Raw genomic sequence first — 15,000 nt, 5'->3', positions numbered from 1 at the left:
TAACTTGATCTCTCTCTCTCTCTCTCTCTCTCTCTCTCTCTCTCTCTCTCTCTCTCTCTCTCTCTCTCGTTGTCATTTAACCTTTAACTGAAGTCCTTTTAAAGCGAGTGATATAAAGAAGGAAAACTGACCAATCAGACATCGTCCTTCCCTTAGGAAAATGTCAAACCAGGAGCTTTTGTATATACTGTCGTCAGCGTGGAGCGTTTTATATTATACGGTGCATTTCAAATAATAAATTGCATAGAGAACTATGTAATTTTCATGTAGGTTCGCCCTTTGATGTATTGATGCCATAGCCTCTATACCATGGTCTTTCACTGCCCTGGGCTAGAGTTCTTTTGCTTGAGGGTACACTCGGGCACACTGTTTTATCTTATTCCATTCCCTTTTGGTGTTTTTAAAATTTCTATAGTTAATATATGAAAGATTTACTCTAATGCTGTTACTATTCTTAAGATATTTTATTATTATTATTATTATTATTATTATTATTATTATTATTATTATTATTATTATTATTATTATTATTAGCCAAGCTACAACCCTAGTTGGAAAAGCAAGATGCTATAAGCCCAGGGGCTCCAAGGGCTGATTTCGTAATGAAAGAATTGAAACAGAAGTCTTCAGGATAGATTGATCATCCAAAAACTTAAAAAAGACTTTCTGAAAATGCTACCTAAAAGAGGAATGAGATAATACTGTAGTATACAGTGAAATAAATAGAAAAGTTCAATAGATAATTACTTCTTTCCTTATATCCTTTCCTCACTGGGCTATTTTTCCTGTTGGAGACCTTGGGCTTATAGCCTCCTGTTTTTCCAACTAAGGTTGTAGCTTAGCAAATTCTAATAATGGTAAACCGTGAACATTTGTGAAATAGGGTGGTTTCTATCCGTAGATACTTTCATGTTAGAATTTGAGTAACTGAAATCCTTTCCCATGCATTAGTTTCCATAGTTAAGAAAGGTCTTGTGAGAATCCTTGTAAAGTTAGCCAAGGAATTTATTCTTTGTGGTAAATAATTTTGAAATATTTGATTATGATTAAGATAAATTTCCTTAAGTGATGACAGCTATTCCATTCACCTTTAAGAGAGAATCCATAGATAGTAGTGCCATTATTATTATTATTATTATTATTATTATTATTATTATTATTATTATTATTGTTGTTGTTGTTGTTATTGATATTATTATTACTAGTAATAGTAGTAGTAGTAGTAGTAGTAGTAGTAGTAGCCCGCTGTAGATACAACCTTAATAAAAAAAGTAGAATTCGACAAACTTTACAGATCCAATAAAGAAAGCAGCTCAGTATAGAAAGGAAATATAGGAATAACGAATAAACTAGAGATGAGAAATGATTAAAAATATTAAGATCACTAACAGATTTTAATAAATAAGCTTCACATTAATTATGAGACGAGAATTGTGTCAACCTATTGAACAGGAAAGTATTTTCAACAAGATTGAACTTCTGAAGTTGTATCGATAGTTTGCGATTTCGTCACTGCTGGAATAAAGCTTCTAGAATGCTGTGCAGTATTGAGATGTACGAGAGATGGAAGGCAAGATTTACAATTGCATACTTAATGCTACGCACTGGATGGCACAGTCAGGAAAGATCTGAATTCTGAATGCAATGATGGTCAGAATTATGATAAATAATATGCAACACGCACAATGAACTAACTTGGGGACGATGTGAGTCACCCTCTGGAGGCTAGGTAAGAGAACAATTTTCAGAACATTTCATAATGAAAGAATTGAAACAAGTCTTCAGGATAGATTGATCACCCAAAAGCTTTAATAATTAGACTTTCTGGAAATGCTACCTAAAAGAGGAATGAGATAATAGTATACAGTGAAATTAATAGAAAAGTTCAATAGATAAGTAACAAAATAAACTTGAAATAAACTTGAACGAGACATGTCATCCTGTACAAAATATGAGCATTTGTACCAAGTTTGAACTATGAACTTGTATCGTTCCTGTATGGTTTAAGATCGCCCATGCAACATTTTGGCCACGTCCAGAATGAAACTTCTCTAGTAGTGCGAGGTGTTTTGCCTTATGAAAGACTGTGGGAATTTATGTTAACTTTGGTAATATATATATATATATATATATATATATATATATATATATATATATATATATATATATATATATATATATATATATACAAATATATATATATATATATATATATATATATATATATATATATATATATATATATACAAATATATATATATATATATATATATATATATATATATATATATATATATATATATATATATATATATATATATATATATATATATTACAATTGTTCATTTGCAAACATTAAAGGATGTAATTATAAGTACTTGTGATTTCATAATTCATTTGAAAATATATTTTTTTCTAGTTTGACATGTATTCAAAATCTGATGAACTATCTAGCCCTGCAAATATAATGGTTCTCGAGTCATTTCTTAGAAGATTAAGAAAGTGAACTCTGTGAACTGTTAGCAAAATAATGTCTGCGTTAAAAACAAATAAATTGCATATGTTACTGTGGAAATAAGCAGTTGGTTGTACTCAGTCCAGTGTGTGGTGTACAACGCATAGAGCACAACAAGTCATGCAGTACACACTTGTGCATACTAGTCATTGCCCGGCCCAATGCTATTATCCAATCAGAGCTCATCTTGTGTCGAGCTAACCAATCAGGGGTCGAGGCTGTTGCCACACCCGCGGCTAACCGGCGTCGGCGCCTGCTCGGAGTTGGAATATTTATATTAATACGTCAGGATGGCAACACTGTTCAATTGGGTTGCATTGTTGTCTTGTATTGGATGCAAAGCGAAAATGACTTTCAATTCCTGTGAAATGTATATTTTATAAACCAAGTTAAGTGTAATAAAAGCAGACGTTGTGCAAACTCTTTGTCAGGTCAATTTCTTGAACTGTCTCGTGAATGTTAATTAACCGAGGTGGTTGGCCTTGATAAAATGCACATTAGGTATCTGACTTCATGTTTTGTTTGGTTGGCTCCTTGAGATGTTCTTTAATTTTTTTTTTAACTAAAAAGACATTTTGTCAAGTTAAGGACTCTTATTAGAAATTATCATATTTTTTAAAACTCTTTAACAGTAATCATTTCTGATGCTGTTATCTATATCCTAGAGAGAAGCCGTTCTATTAAGAATTTGTTCATAAACGTAAAAAATTTCCATATAAGTATATTAAGAAAGCACGTTGCATGTCATATGCTACTTTCCATAGCAAGATCTCTCTCTCTCTCTCTCTCTCTCTCTCTCTCTCTCTCTCTCTCTCATGATATTTTGAATTCTTCCTCTACCAGATTTTAGTCATGATTTCACGCTTTAAATTCTATAATGACGGGAAAAACACTAAAAATAGAAAAAGAGCAACATGAATACGAGAGCAAATTAAAGTAGAGGATATTCTAACATGTTAGTTAAAGAACGGAGATGGGTAAGACATATGATGATAATGGCAGATAATAGAAGGACATTAATAATAACAGAAGCAGGGGAAGGGAGGGAAGAAGATGGATTGACGAACTAAGAAAGTTTGCGTGTGTGGAGTGACATGGAAAGACCATAAACCGACGCAAATGGAAGTGGACTTGTACCGGCTGATGATGATGATGATGATATATATAAGCATGTATGTTCGTATGAGAGAGAGAGAGAGAGAGAGAGAGAGAGAGAGAGAGAGAGAGAGAGGCTTTATGTTCTAAAACCTCTTAACCACCATAAAATAGATAAGATTTCGTTTTATCATACTTGTATCTAATATTTCATCGGATTACAAAGGGTCCTTTTAATGGAGATAAGAGAAACTTGTTTGTTGCTATACTAAATTTCTTTTAATGGGGCGCAACTGCACTGACTCGTATGGGTGCCATTTTAGCTCTGAAAAGTTTCCCACCGGCTGATTGGTAGGAATTATTTTGTCCAACCAATCAGCGATTAAGAAATATTTCCGAACTAAAAGGGTATATTTTTGAGTCCGTGCAAATTATTATTAATATTATTGTTATTATTACTAGCCAAGCTACAACCCTAGTTGGAAAAACAAGGGGCTCCAACAGGGAAAAATAGCCCATTGAGAAAAGGAAATAAGGAAATAAATAAATGATGAGAATAAATTAACAATATATCATTCTAAAAACAGTAACAGCGTCAAAACAGATATGTCCTTTGTAAACTATTAACAAAGCCAAAAACAGATATGTCATATATAAACAATAGACTCATGTCAGCCTGGTCAACATAAAAACATTTGCTCCAACTTTGAACTTTTGAAGTTCTACTGATTCAACTACCCTATTAGGAAGATCATTCCACAACTTGGAAACAAATGGAATAAAACTTCTAGAATACTGTGTAGTATTGCACCTCATTAAAACAAATTGAGTATAGGTGTTTGGTAATAGCATATTAAGCTCATCTATGTTGCTAATGACATTGATGGATATATAGCGGTAATTCTGTAAATCCAAATCCCATTTAAATAATCTTTAATAATCTTAAGACATACTTGAATGGTCAACATTCTTTATATTGTCTGTGAATCCGGGCTCTGCGTCATTATGGATTATTAGTTATTCTGTATTTTTTGTAAGTAATTTTTGTGATTAGATAACGTTCTATACCTTTGCCTCGGGATTTGGTTTTTAGATGATTGAAGACACCGACACTTTGCGGTTTCTCTCTCTCTCTCTCTCTCTCTCTCTCTCTCTCTCTCTCTCTCTCTCTCTCTCTCTCTCTCTGGGTTTTGTTTTTGAACGTTTTAAGACACCGACACTATGTGGAATCTCTCACTCTCTCTCTCTCTCTCTCTCTCTCTCTCTCTCTCTCTCTCTCTCTCTCTCTCTCTCTCTCAGGGTTTTGTTTGTGGACGTTTGAAGACACCGACACTGTTGAATATCTCTCTCTCTCTCTCTCTCTCTCTCTCTCTCTCTCTCTCTCTCTCTCTCTCACACACACACACCTCGACCTCTAACTCCAACGGGTTCCATCCAAGCCCTATATACTCGTATATTCCCTTTTCCTCCTCCAGCATTACTACCGGGGCACCTTTCCTAATTTCTTTAGGCCTATTTGTCAGCCTCCAAAAAAATCCCCCATCATTTCCATTCACTTCAGCTTGTATTGCTCCTTAAATCTCAATGCCCCGGTTTCTGAGTCATACGTCATTTTGTCATACTACTGTATCCCTTCCATCTCCCTCCAGATGCTTTTGATGTAGCTTTCAAATCTAGTTTCATACCTTCCTCCTAGCTCAACGTAAATCCCAAGTACTTAAAAGTCTGCCTTTACTGTAGATCTATGCGTCGTCTATAGCATAAAAATCGTGTTCCCTTCTGGTAGGTAAATATCATAACCCTAGTTTTATCCACTTTTATTTTCATACCGATTCAAGAGATAATGAACATCCTTCTTCGATTCTTGCTGTAACTTCCAGATCATCTGCTTACAACACTTTCCTTAATTTCCACTGCTTATCTCACATATTCTCACTTCAAATATATCATTTAGCCGCTGACTGCTGTTCTTAACTTGCTCTTTTCATTTATAATTTAAACTAACCTAACCAACTTTTTAATAATTTAAGCTTTCTTAAATTATCAACGGTTGCACATGTATTAGGAGATGAACAACCTGGTGTAGTAAGGAGAGCTTTGGGTGTAGAGGAACTACCCCCCCCCCCCCCATTAAATCTCGGTGAAGTCACCGGCAGCAGGGTGACGGATTGAGTTTGAAGGTGATGGAAAAACTGTCTTCGGCTTTTCTCCTTGCTAAAATTTGTATGGACCGGCAGGGGTCACTTTCCTTAGATAGGCAGTGCGCATCACAAGGAACTGGCTATCCTTTGATGTATGTAGTCAATGAATCCTCTTGAGGCTTTTTGCGTCAATAGGCGTAGGGGGAGAAGATGATGATGATGATGATGAGTCTTTCTTAAACACTAGGAATAGTTCTCACCGGGTTTTTTTTTATCAAATACGTTTTGTTGATTTTGAAATGGTACTGTAGACCTTCCGAGTACATTCGAGCCTCTTTCCTTGAACTCTCCTATTATGAAGACCAAGGTTGAAGACAGTGTCAGTTGTACCACTCCCTCCATTGAAACCAATTCTCAGATTTTATATGAATTTCCCACTGTTTTCTCTAAAATCTTTAATAAATTTTGTGTATTTGATTCTGCTTTAATATCTAAACCTCCTGCTATCCACCATATATATTTACCCTCAGTGTTTCCTATATGTCATTTACAGTAGTATTACTCCGTCTTCCAATATTGCCCTTTACAGGTCCAGTATCCATTCTTCCTCCTATTGCTATTGCACAAATGTATCATTTCATAAATGGAATTTAAAATGAGAATTAAATAGTTTAAGCCTCGATTTTGCTTATGGTTATGAAATACTTTGTTCATCTCTCTCTCTCTCTCTCTCTCTCTCTCTCTCTCTCTCTCTCTCTCTCTCTCTCTCTCTCTAACATGCTATTACACAAATGTATCATTTCATAAATCAGATGTAAACTGAAAATTAAATGGTGTGAACCGCGATTTTGCTTATGGTTATGAAATACTTTGTTCATCTCTCTCTCTCTCTCTCTCTCTCTCTCTCTAACATGCTATTACACAAATGTATCATTTCGTAAATCGGATTTAAACTGAAAATTAAATGGTGTGAACCGCGATTTTGCTTATGGTTATGAAATACTTTGTTCATCTCTCTCTCTCTCTCTCTCTCTCTCTCTCTCTCTCTCTCTCTCTCTCTCTCGGAGACAGCTCCTTGTAAAATGGAAAGGCATTTGACACATAGCCTGCATCAGCGTCCGAACAAGGTGTCTTATCAAGTTAACCTTGAGGATGTGAACCGCTTTTGTCTTATTTTGTGTTGGCGGTCACTTGCGGCTAAAATGCTCGATATCACTCGTCTCTGTGGTCGATGTGGCTGTTGCCGAAAGATATGTCTGGGAAATTTTTATTTATTTCTGTTTCCATTTGGTAGCTGCTTTTCTCTTAATGATTGTGGGGATTTTGTTTCATTTATTATTATTATTATTATTATTATTATTATTATTATTATTATTTGCTTAACTAGTTGGAAAAGCAGGATGCCGTAAGCCCAAGGGTTCCAACAGAGAAAATAGCCCTGTGAGGAAAGGAAACAAGGAAAAATAAAATATTTTAAAACAGTAACATCATAATAAATATCTCCTATATAAGCTATATAAACTTCATAAATACAAGGGGAAGAGAATTAAGATAGAATAGTGCCCGAGTGTACCCTCACTCAAGCACGAGGACTAACCCAAGAGAGTGGAAGACCATGGTACAGAGGCTATGGCACTACCCAAAACTATAGAACAATGGTTTGATTTTGGAGTGTGCTTACCACATAGTCAAAGAGTCCCTTCTACCCTCACTAAACATTGTCACGAGAGCCCATAAAAAGAATTGGAACCTGACGCTAACAGCTGTCCGAGGATTTACCTGGCGAGACATCAGTCTCTTTCTTACCAGCGAGTTTTACCCAATTCCCCGGGCCACCACGTCGCTGGTAAGAGACTGATGTCTCGCCAGGTAAATCCTCGGACAGCTGTTAGCGTCAGGTTCCAATTCTTTTTATGGGCTCTCGTGACATGGTTGGTTTCGACCTGGCAAATTTATTTCTATTTGAACACGATGTTGTGTTGATATTTATCCATATATATATATATATATATATATATATATATATATATATATATATATATATATATATATACTGTATATATGTATATATATATATATATATGTATAAATATATTTTATATATATATATATATATATATATATATATATATATATATATATATATATATATATATATATATATATATATATGTGCGTGTATGTGTATGTGTGTATGTATTAATCACGGAAGCTGTATTACATCCACGGAAGGAAAAATGAAAAGACTTGATTGAAGTTGGTACTTTTCGTCCATTACTGAATTCAACAGACTCAACAATGAGAATACATATACAAAGACATCTTATTTATACATGAGAACGGATTCCAGCACCTGTCAATTTCTTAATAATTCCGGAAAAGTCAGATTTTAGATAAAAGGTTAACACGAGTCTTTTTAATTTTTCCTTCCGTGGCTATAATACACACATACGCGCACACACACACACACACACACACACACACACACACACACACATATATATATATATATATATATATATATATATATATATATATATACAGTATATATATATATATATATATATATATATATATATATATATATATATATATATATATATATATATATATATATATATACAGTATATATATATATATATATATATATATATATATATATATATATATATATATATATATATATATATATATATATATGATAAATTTTGCACATTTTTACGTGTTTTTCATATTCAAATAAGCCATATATATTTTTGATACATTAATGTCTGGATTCTCTTAACGACCTCGGGATCAGAGCCCCAGGCGAAATCACACAAAGACAAGAGCTTGGCTCCGGCCGGGAATCGAACCCTGGTCGGCAAGCTTGTACAGACAGTGACTAACCCACTTGGCCTAGTGGGTTAGTCACTGTCTGTACAAGCTTGCCGACCAGGGTTCGATTCCCGGCCGGAGCCAAGCTCTTGTCTTTGTGTGATTTCGCCTGGGGCTCTGATCCCGAGGTCGTTAAGAGAATCCAGACATTAATGTATCAAAAATATATATGGCTTATTTGAATATATATATATATATATATATATATATATATATATATATATATGTGTGTGTGTGTGTGTGTGTGTGTGTATGTATGTATGTATGTATGTATGTATGTATATAAAGAGCCAGACATAACGTTAACTTGCTCTGGTAGTCTATATGTAAAAATCTTGATACAAACCTAAGGAAACTGATTTTAGCGGCAGTGGGTTGGAAGCAGACTTATAAATGCGAAATATTAACTTTTTAGTTTAGCTTTACCTTTCTCATTCTAATCTTTAAAAGAATTTTGTGATACTGACTGATGCAAGAACAGAAATGTTTCTTGTTATAGATCTTATATAAGATAAAATTTTTTCTTAAAACAGATCTGATAAAAAAAAAAGAAATATATCTTGTTATAATTTGATAAAAACTGAAATATATATTATTACAATTTCATAAAAAACAAGAACTGTTTCTTGTTACAGATCGGATAAAAACAACTTTTTTTTACAGATCTGATAAAAACAGAAATGTTTCTTATTACAGATCCGATAAAAACAGAAATGTTTCTTGTTACAGATCCGATAAAATCAGAAATGTTTATTGTTACAGATCCGATAAAAACTAATGTTTTTTTTTGTTTTTCACAGATCCTATAAAAACAAATGTTTCTTGTTACAGATCCGATGAAAACAAATGTTTCTTGTTACAGATCCGATAAAAACAAATGTTTCTTGTTACAGATCCGGTAAAAGCAGAACTCTTTCTTGGTACAGATCCGATAAAAACAGAACTGTTTCTTGTTACGGATCCGATAAAAGCAGAACTGTTTCTTGTTACAGATCCGATAAAAACAAATGTTTCTTGTTACAGATATGATAAAAACAAATGTTTCTTGTTACAGATCTGATAAAAACAAATGTTTCTCGTTACAAATAAAAAACCTAAAAAAGATTCTTGTTACAATTGGATATAAAAACAGAAATATTTCTTGTTACAGTTTAGACAATAAACACAAATATTTCATGATGCCCAGATAAATTATTTCTGGTTACAAAAATGTACAACAGAAAATGTTTTTGTTACGAGTTTATGTAAACACGTGAGTTTAAAAACAGGTTTAAACTAAAACATTAATATCTCGTAGAGCAGTGAATTGATAGAAACCTGTATCTAAAATCAGACTGCATTACTGTGATCAATACTGCTGTAGTAGACGAGTGTTAATACGAAAATACAGAAGAAAAAAATCTTTCATTGCATAAAAGAATCTGAAGTCTGTTTTCTCCAGCTGATGGCTGCGGATTTATAGATTGCAATATTGTTGATGATGATTCATGTTTTCTCAAGGAGAAACTCGTTGAAGACAAAATTATTATTTACCAATATTAAAAAACATTTGGAAGCAAGCAGTGTTTAGTGGTCGTGAAATAGCGTACAACAACCAGCTGTAATTGACACAAATTGCAGTGATGATTTCATGTTTCTATGTAGTGATATTGTGAAAAGAATGCTACTGATTTTTTCCTCTCCTCTCTTTCTCTCCCTCCGTGCGTGTGTGTGTATGTGTTTGTGTCTGTCTGTCTGTCTGTTTGTGGAATGGAAGTTCTCGAAATGGATGGTTAATGAGGAGCAAACTGCAATGTAAAGGTCTGAATTGAAGTCAATCTTATGCCCTCAAATGCAGTGAATGGGATTTCAGGCTTTTTTTTTTTTCTACCTCATCATTTGACTCTCAGCAAACGGTGACAGCCATTCGCAACTTTGTAAACATGTGGAATTCCGAAAGAACTAATTTAGATAATCAGACCATATGTGCCTTTGACGTCGATATGGTATAATTGAATCTTCCCTTGTATCCTAGAAGTGAATAGATGTCATAATAAAGAAAACTTATTGGCTAATATTCAGATATTTTGGGTAGAAGGAAATGGAGATTGCGTTTGTGTTAAAAGGAGTGAAGGAAGTGTTATTATTATTATTATTATTATTATTATTATTATTATTATTATTAAGCTATAACCACAGTAGGAAAAGTAGAATGCTACAAGCCCGAGGGCTCCAAGAGGGAAAATAGCCCAGTGAGGAAAGGAAATAAAGAAACTACAATAAAAGTAATTTACAATTGAAATACATTTTAAGAACGGTAACAGCAGTGAAATAAACATTTCATATATAAACTATAAAAACATTAAAAAAAGAAGGGAAATAAGATAGATTAGTGTTCCCGAGTGTACCCTCAAGCAAGAGAACTCTACCCCCAAGACTGAAAAACCATGGACAGATGTTATGGCATTACCCAAGTCTAGAGAACAATGGTTTGATTTTGGAATGTCCTTCTCCTAGAAGAGCTGCTAACAATGACAATTCCTGTTATTTTCCCTGAATTAACCTATCAGTAAAAGAAAATTGCGTATTGTCGAAAGGATTGCGTACATTGTACTCCATTGCGTTGTGATGTAACGTGGACTGTATACATGAGATAGGAACTGTCGGTATGAGTATTCTACACCTGTTCAACTCCATCCACCTGTTTGCCCACACATTCTGTCCAATAGCAAAGGTAACACCTGCAAAGGAAGCTTGGTATAACGCGTTACTTTTCTCATTGAAGAAGCTGATTTTTCCAGTTATATGTAATTATTGATTATAGTATAATTTCATTTATTTACCTAAAGGTACTTCGTATATTTGTTCGAATTCTTTCACATTTGAATATTATATATGCACAAATACACGCACACATAAATATATATATATATATATATATATATATATATATATATATATATATATATATATATATATATATGATAAATTTTGCACATTTAAACGTGTTTTCTCATATTTCAAATAAGCCATATATTTTAATACATTGATGTCTGGATTCTCTTACCGACCTCGGGGTCAGAATCTCGAGGCGAATTCACGCGAAGACAATAGCATCTGACCGGCCGGGAATCGAACCCTGGTCCAGGATGCTTGTGTGACAGTGACCGTACCATTTAGTTTCATAAATGGACAATTCTTATTAGATGAAATCCTGCTTCTCCTTGGCTTAATGAAAAGAAATGTATCTTTTGATGATTAATGCATACACTTTATAAGAAATCGCCCATGCGTTATCTGTACGTATAAACCTTCCAATACTGCGTAATGTATTGTTCAATCTTAAGCCCTGTCCACACGAGTATAAACCTTCCAATACCGTGTAACGTATTGTTCAATCTTAAGCCCTGTCCACACGAGTATAAACCTTCCAATACCGTGTAACGTATTGTTCAATCTTAAGCCCTGTCCACACGATCGAGCATGACCGACGGGCAAGCAGTGATACCAGGCCACAATAGTTAGGAAGAATGAGGGTTAATGACGTCAGAAGCGGGAAAACCACAGACAGGGATCGGGCATCATACAGTGTTACCATATCCCTGCCTTTAGTTTTTCCGTGTCTGACGTCATCAACCCTCCTTTTCAGTTACTATTGTGGCCTGGTATCACTGTTTGCCCGTCGGGCATGCTCGATCGTGTGGACAGGCCTTTACTGGGCATCTCGTCTTTTAAAAGCCTTTATTGTTATCAGTCATAAATATTTTTTTCCCTCAGGATTCTACATTAGACATTTTTTTCTATAAATTATTTTGGTGACTTAATTGAATGATTGAATTCCAGAAGCTGGGTCATGATTTATGTAAATTTTCATATCAAGAAGACACCAGAGGAAAAACTTTTCGTGTATTTGGGGTGTTGGGGTTGCAACCTCATCCCAGTTAATCGATCATTTATGAACATTTTCATAACATTCCAGGAGCATTAAAGTGCTGAATTTGATGATATCTAACAGTAAAAGAAAATTGTTTAACTGAAGTTTTTTCTTTTCAGTGAAGCTCACATAGGCCTGTATACACTTGGTAGTTTTTTATCGTTGTGTTTGTTCATTAATGAACTTGGCTTTTTTAATTATCTCCGCTTACGAAGTTGGGAGGAGGTTATATTTTCGCCCCCTGTTTGTCTGTTTTTCTGTTTGTTAACACCTTCCGGGCCACAATTTTACTCATACAGTAATGAAACTTTCAGGGATTAATTGTTAAGACGTGGAAGTGAATCAATTTTGAAAGTCCTAGGTCAAAGGTCAAGGTCAAGGTCGAGTGAAAGACCGACCGCAAAATATGCATATGTTCTAGATTGATTCTGGGAAAGGCAAGCTATTTCATAGAAATAAGCTGCCGTGGTGGAGGTCTGTACTCTCGGTGCCTTTCTAGTTTTTTTTTCCATTGATTTATTAGTTGTGTGGTTTATGTATTTTTCATCTGCAGTCCACGACGAGAAACGAAAGTTATCTCCGAGTTTGGCGTCAAGTGTAACTGCATATCAGGAACAAAAAAATAATCTCATTCTAATTTTTAGAACTTCATGAATGCCTTATTCAATTTTCAGTTTTATTTCCGTTCCGTAATGAATCATAAATTTGATTGACATTTAATTAAGATGTCAATGTTTATTTATTAAGTACTCGTAAATACAGCATTTGTTTATTTGTTTACAAAGAATACGCAAAGAATTTGTATTGATTTTGGTGATTTCTTGTTCTGAGCCTTACCAACGAGGCCGTTAGGTTTGCCTTGAGGTAACATTTGGATGGAAGGTCCTTTTATCGTCTCGCTCTGGTGTCGAGGGCGCCAAGGGATGTCCTTGAAAGTCAGTGCCCTTTGGAATTGGAAGGGAAAAAATTAAGATAAAAGTGTGGAGAAGATGTAAAGAGGAGGAGGAAATGAAAGAATTTGAAAGAGGAGGAGGTTAGGAGGGGTGGGTGGGGGGGGGGGGGGGGGGGGGGGATGAAGCAATGGGTGTGTCTGTTCGTCGGGCAGGATTTTGGGCTGCCATGAAGTTGTTCCTTTTTTAACCCCCCCCCCCCCCTGGATGATCTTAACTGAGATAAGCGGGGTCCTGTTAATCGAACCGTTGCCTTGTAGTCTTTTATTTATTCATTCGTGTATTTTGAACCTTATAATACCTATGCTTTCGTTCGGGAGGTTTAGGTACGTGCATGTATATATAGAGCTCACGAACCAGGGGCCCGTTGGAATACCGGTATATAGAGGCTCCGCCAGGACAGTCGAGTCCCAGGCACTGGTTCGTCCTAAAGTCCTACTACCATTAGCGGCTATCAGAGGCCGAGTGGTCCTGCCTCATACACTTGCGCTCTGTGCAAGCAAGCAAGTCTTTGCTTTTGGTTTTGTCGTTACACAGCAGTACCTGCAAACGCAAATGTATTATAATTAAGAAGAATATCTTTTTCGGTTTCGTTTCGTTTTCCGTAATGGCGTTTGATGGTTATTCATTTTATGAAGTGAAATATTTTGTAAAATTACTTTATGGGATTCAAATTTTGATAGGTTTTGGGACAGCAAAGAACAACTCATATGTGAAATATTTTTAACTTTTTTTTTCGTCTGGTTTTGATGAATTCAAACCTTAAAATAAAAGACATTACTATGCATGAACAAAAGAATAGAACAGAGAAGAACATACACAGAATACCGAATAAGTAAACGCGAGGCCCGAGAACACTATTAAGTTACTTGACACTCAATAGGGCCAGGTGTTATAGTGTCAGTTCTGTGTAGTAGGGAGAGAGAGACAGAGATTAGGTTGGTGGATTGCAGTCGTGGTAATGCGTTACTCTTGTGTCGGCTCCGTAAAGTAACCTGTTACCCAGAACGTTAAAGTGTAGGAAGGGTTCTGTGGAGTAACCTGTTACCCAGAACGTTAAAGTGTAGGAAGGGCTCCGTGAGTAACCTGTTACCCAGAACGTTAAAGTGTAGGAAGGGCTCCGTGAGTAACCTGTTACCCAGAACGTTAAAGTGTAGGAAGGGCTCCGTGAGTAGCCTAACCTGTTACCTAGAACTTTCAAGTGTAGGAAGGGCTCCGTGAGTAACCTGTTACCCAGAAACTTGTGATACCCAAAAGGTCATTGTGAATAACAAATGGAAGAGTTCCTATTCTTTTGGGACTTTCTATACCTAGAGCGAGTTTCCATGCCACTAAGACTTTCAGTATATTTTTGTCGATATTTAAAGGCTTCAATTATACTCAAGTCTATTAATACCATCGGTATTACTCCGAGACTTTCAGATGTTACCGTAAAAAGAGTGACTTATTTGGGAGAATTATCTGTCTGTGGACTGATCTGTGGAAAGTGTTGATGATTTTTGGATGTTG

At 35.0% G+C, this 15,000-nt stretch overlaps 1 protein-coding gene across 4 annotated transcripts in view; it reads left to right on the top strand.

The window, feature by feature from the left end:
* Positions 1-15,000, top strand: part of LOC137630582 (UNC93-like protein MFSD11) — a 108,297-nt gene that overhangs the window by 12,525 nt on the left and 80,772 nt on the right. The window contains exon 1 of one of the 4 annotated variants that reach the window (XM_068362148.1): positions 13,858-13,994. The exons of 2 other annotated variants lie outside the window; for them this stretch is intronic. The gene's annotated coding sequence lies outside the window, so the exon portion shown is untranslated. Of the gene's footprint in view, positions 1-13,857; positions 13,995-14,372; positions 14,430-15,000 lie in introns of those variants that run through there. One more of the 4 variants, XM_068362149.1, reaches the window with a different exon arrangement.

Source organism: Palaemon carinicauda, chromosome 38 (assembly GCF_036898095.1).
Source record: "Palaemon carinicauda isolate YSFRI2023 chromosome 38, ASM3689809v2, whole genome shotgun sequence".
NCBI lineage: Eukaryota > Metazoa > Arthropoda > Malacostraca > Decapoda > Palaemonidae > Palaemon > Palaemon carinicauda.
This window is presented reverse-complemented; position numbering and strand designations above follow the sequence as displayed.